At 58.5% G+C, this 5,105-nt stretch overlaps 1 long non-coding RNA gene across 1 annotated transcript; it reads right to left on the bottom strand.

The window, feature by feature from the left end:
- Nucleotides 1-888: 888 nt before the first annotated feature.
- LOC122916836 lies at nt 889-2,755 on the bottom strand. The gene is made up of 2 exons (XR_006386312.1): nt 2,471-2,755; nt 889-1,240 (listed from the first exon to the last, which is right to left on the bottom strand). It is a non-coding gene; the product is annotated as an uncharacterized LOC122916836 (long non-coding RNA).
- Between the last annotated feature and the right edge of the window lie 2,350 nt (nt 2,756-5,105).

Here is a 5,105-nt window from a genome sequence, read left to right as displayed (position 1 = left end):
CACACGGTCAGACACACACAGAAGGAAGACGATGTGAAGATGCGCAGAGGACACCATGGGAGGGCAGACACTAGAGGACGAGAATGAGGCATGCAGAAGCCAAGGGAGGAGCCCTGGGGCCCTAGAAGCCCTGAGAAAGGCCTGGAGCGGGTCCCCTCCCCCGCACCTTTGAGGGCTCACAGCCCTGCTGATTTGGATTTCTGGTCTCCAGAACTCTTCCACACTACATTCCAATTGTCCTAAGTTGCACGGGTCGTGGTAGATTGTTAGGCAACCCCGGGAAATGAATACAGCCGCTCTCCGCATCACCAGCACCGCCACTGTCACAGCCACTGTCACCGCGGCATCCCAGCCGGCATCCCCAGCCGGCATCCCCACTCTACCGGTTTCCTGGGGCTGCTTAACAAATGACCACAACTTGGTGGCTGAAACCAAGACCATTCTCAGACTCTTGGAGGCCAGAGGGCCAAAATGAAGGGGTCAGTGGGGCTGTGTCGCTTCCCAAGACCCTGGCAAGAATCCTTCCCTGTTTCTTCCCATTTCAGGGGACTCCAGGTGTTCCCTGGCTTGTGGCTGCATCACTCCCCTCCCTGCCTCAGTCTGCACTTGGCCTTCTCCCCTTCCGTATCCTGCTCTTCTCTTCTGTCTCATATAAGGACACTCGTGATGGTGCCGAGGCCCCACTTGGGTAATCTAGGATGATCTCATGTCAGTATCCTTAACTTCATGACATCTACAAAAATCCTTTTTCCAACTCAGGTCACATTCACAGGTTCCAGGGATGAGGATGTGGACGTATCTTTGCAGGGAGACACCAGTCAACCCATGACGACCAAGAGCATCCCCCCACTTCTCCACCATCAGCAACATCGCCACCATTAAATTAAGTATTAGTATGTTCCAGGGTTAGTCCCAGGACTTTTCTTGGAGCATCTTTATTCCTTAAGACAACCCAGGGCTGGTACTGTCATCCCCACTTAACACATAAGACCGTGGGCGCCCAGAGAGAAGAATTTATTTGTCCTGGGTCTCACGTAGATGTGCAGTCTGACTTCAGATCCTCCTGCCCCCCAGCTCCTGAACTTCTGAGCATGCAGATAATTCTACACAAGGATCAGAGTCGGGGTCCTGAGCACTCTAAAGGAAGGCGAGGCTCCTGGGTCCTGGTCCAGGTTCCGTCTTTAACCAGTGGCAGATCTCTGTCAAGTTTCTTCCCCTCTCTGGGCCTCAGTTTGCCCACCTGTAAAATAGGGAAGCAGGAGTGGTTGGTTTGCATCATCTCCAAGGTCCTTCTCGCTCTGGATGACGCTGGGTGTCATCTGTCATCTCAGTCCTGTTCAAACACTGCCCAGGGCCAGGACTCTCACATCAGCCAAACTCTGAACCGGCTGCCAGAGATGAGTTTTGCTTGGAATGCCATCCCAGGGGGAGGAGTGGAGGGCGGTGCTGCCTTCCCATATCAAGGAGCTGGCAGCAAAGGACTGGGGGTGGGGGTACTCTATTTTCTTGGAGCCTAGGACTTTTGATTCATGCATTCAGGTAGGGCTCCAAAGCTGAGAGCTGGTGGATGCAGCGGACAGAGCTGAAGATAACTTAATGTTGCTGTCACCACCACCCCCCAGACCCAGGGGCTTTAGTTGGGGACCAGATTGTTGCTTTAGACTCCAGAGAGCTGGAGAGGAGATCCAGGGCCTGGAAAATCCCCAGCTGATTATCTAAGGCCAAGAGACCAGGAGAGGCTACAGGGACCGAATCCCAAGCCTCCTGTCCTTGGAAGGGGGATAAAAACTCAAAATAGGTTGCCAGTGGGGGTGGGGTGGGGGGCTCTGAAAATTAAGTTTCTAAAACCTGGTCTGTTCATTAGGAGTCATTGGTTTAAAAGTATAAACATCTTTTTAAAAATCCTCTTTATAATGTGAACTGCAGAGTCCCTTTCTTCCTCTGGCCTCTGTCTGGAGCAGCAATTGCCTTTCAGCTAATAATGTTCAAGAGTGGGGAGTTGAGTTAGGGACAGAATTGCAAACTTTAATTAGCAGGATGAGATTAGCATCCCAGCAGGGGCCTGGGGGCTGGGGGCGTCCTTCAGGCCCATCAGATCCCTGTGGACTCACCTCCCACAAACCCCCCAGCTGAAGGCTCCGGTGGGGTAAGCAGGAGCCAGGCCAGCCGGAGCTTAGACCTGCCGAGTTAATCTTGCCTTGCTGGGCCTCCAGCTGAGCCTCACCCTGGTCCAAGGCTCCCAGTCCAGCCACTGGCTTTCGTTCCCCAGCCTCTGCCGGCTTTGTCCCTGCGGGTGTCTAAGCAGAATAAAAAAACTGGCTGTGTAACCTTGGGGCGGTTGCTCACCCTCTCAGGGTACGGGAGTCTAAGTAGGGAGGCGGGGAGGTGTGTTGGAAGCCAAGCCCCAGCGGGGATGGAGGACTGCGACCCTCCTCCCTGCACACCCGGGGCTCACGCACCACCAACCTACCCTTGCTCGGCTCAGGCAATGCTGAGAATTTTCTGGTCTTTATCTGGTTTAGTTTTAAGTGCTTCCAACGGCAGCCGAGCTGTTCCACCACAGTCCCCAGGAAATTGGTCCACGTAGGACGGAGCCTTCCCGAGAATGAAGTCATCTGTTCCTTTTTTTATTTTTTGTTGCCTCTCTCCTTCAGCACGAGTCCCCCGGCCTCTGCAGTCTCTCCGGGCGCACACACGCCCCGCGGCGGGGCTCGGCCGGGCCGGCGGGGAGGGGGGAGGAGGGGCGAGGGGCAGGACCCCCGCCGGGGTCGCGTCTGCCCGGGGGTCGCCCCCTCGCCGCCCCGCCCCCACCCCCCGCCTCCCGCTCCCACCCGCGACTTCCCCGGGCCCGCCCGAAAGGTGAGCTCCCGGGAGGCCGCCCGCGCTCCGGCGCGGCCCGCTCGGCAAACAATAACAGTAAATAACGCTCCCTTGTCAACGTAATAAAAACGGAAGCGGTTACAATGTTTTTTAATAAGCGTCCCCCATCAATCTGCCTCCCTCCGCCCTCGCTCCCGGGCCGCGGGCACCGGCGGAGTGGGGCGGGGAAGCAGGGGGAAGGCTGGGGCGCCGGGGCGCGCGGGCTGGACCGGGGCGCCGGCGGAGGACGCCGCCGAGGGAGGCGGGGGGAGCGGCAGCGCAGCAAGTGAGAGACGAGGGGGCGCGGGCGGCCGGGGTCACGCGCGCCAGCCGAGCCGGGAAGCGGCCGCGGTGAGTAACACCGTTGCCATGGCGACGTGGCCGCGAGGAACAGGAAGCGGCAGAAATAGCAGCCGCCGCAGCCCACGCCGCCCGGCCCCTCCCCCCGCGAGCCCGTTGCCACGGAGACCGGCTCGAGCGAGGCTGCGCGGGCGGCCGCGGCCTCCTGCGCCCCGGCCCGCGCATGCGCCCCGGGGCCTGCCCTGCGCGGGCGGCGCGGCTGCACCCGCTGCAGCCCCGGCGCCGCCCGGACCCTGAAGCCGCCCGGCAGCGCGCTAGGGTGCAGAAAAAAATAATAATAAAAAAAGGAAAACTGTTTGTTGTCCGTCTTTGGGAGGCAGCCCCGCCTTTGTTCCTGGCTGGCTCGTCGGTTTCCCGGCGCTGGAAGCCCGAGCCGAGGGGGCAGGGACGATCAGCCGGTGTCCCCACTGTTCTCTGAGCGCCGGGCCGCGCGTCCGGGTCGCCGAGGGGATCCCTGGCCTGCCTGCCGCTCTCTCTGAGCCTGACCTCCCCCCGGGGGTAGGGGACTTCTTCTAGGTGATGCCTAGGGACGCCCCACTCCCACCCCCCGGGTTTCCCTGCTCCTTTTCTCTTCGCGTGCCCTTCTCCAGATCCTAACCGGCAGAGAGCTCAGAGGGAGAAATGAAATCCCGCCAAACCCAGGCTCCCTCTCCGTTTCCTGGTCGCCAGAAAACTCTGAAACAGTCCACCCCCTTCCCCCAAGGAAGTTGAGGGAAACCTAAATGTTTCATAAACAAAAGCACTCTCCAACAACTTGTTTACGTGAGAGCGTGTGTGTGTGTGTGTGTGTGTGTGTGTGTGTCTCTCTCTCTCTCTCTCTCTCTCTCTCTCTGAGACTGTTTGTGGGAGATTTTTTTTTCTTTCCAGATTTTGTTTGGTTTGTTTTTAATAAGGGTCAGAGGTCTGGGTTTCTGCGGGGAAGGGGAAGGGTCATCTCTGATGGACAGGCCAGGGGGTCCCAGGAGGACAGGTCACGGGGCCTGCGGAGCTGGGACAGAGGCCATGAGCCAGAGCCTCCCCATCTGGCACAGGTCCTCGCAGGCAGGGGCGATGCGAGTGGGTGCTAGGCCCTCAGGGCTGCTCCCCAGGGTATGGCTCAGAGGTAGGGGTGGGCCAAGGACTCTGGGACCTATCTCCCCTAGGTGGGATGGTTGTCATTTTACTGGCCCCTGCCCTTGTCACACTGGCCAAGAGGGAAGGCAAGCAGAGTAGCCCATGTCTCTGGGGTTTTCTCTCATGGAAAGGGTTGGCTTTTGTTTTTTGTATGGGGTGAACTCAGCATTGCAGTGCCCAGGTTGACCAGATGGAAATGTAGGCAGCCAGTGTGTGAGGAAGGGGGTAGGGGGAAGGGGACTGCTGCTTCAAACCTCCCACTTGTCTCCTCTCCCTCTGCCCCCAGCCAGCCTGGTCCCCTGTGTGGCCTTGTACTGGCTGGGGGGTTTGGGCCACTCAGCCTCCATGGAGCGAAGGAGAGAATGGAGGACAAGGGGTGATGTTCCTTCCTTCCTCCTCCTGCCACCTTTCCACACCTGGGAGAGGGTGCCCAGCCCTGAAGGGGAAGCTTCTGTCTGATGTCCAGAAGACTTCGGGTCCACTGTGGCCGACTTAGCATCGTTATCAGCCGTCTCCTTTTAGGAAGAAACAAAGACACAGTTAGAAGGCAGCTGGGAGCAGTTGCTACAGCAAGAAGACCCCACTTCTGTCCAAGGACAGTAGCTGGTGCTGAGAACCAGGCTTTCAGAGCCAGAGCCTGGGCCCCCCTGAAGCTTGAGCACATGGCTGATGGGACAGTGACACGCCACCTCCTACGTTGTGATCATTTCTTGAAGTGACGCATAAAAGCTCCGAGCAGCAACTGACACAGAATAGGTCCTCAGAACAGGGCA

Source organism: Neovison vison, chromosome 9, assembly GCF_020171115.1.
Source record: "Neovison vison isolate M4711 chromosome 9, ASM_NN_V1, whole genome shotgun sequence".
NCBI lineage: Eukaryota > Metazoa > Chordata > Mammalia > Carnivora > Mustelidae > Neogale > Neogale vison.
The sequence above is the reverse complement of the archived record's forward strand: the minus strand, read 5'-3'. Positions and strand labels throughout refer to the sequence as shown.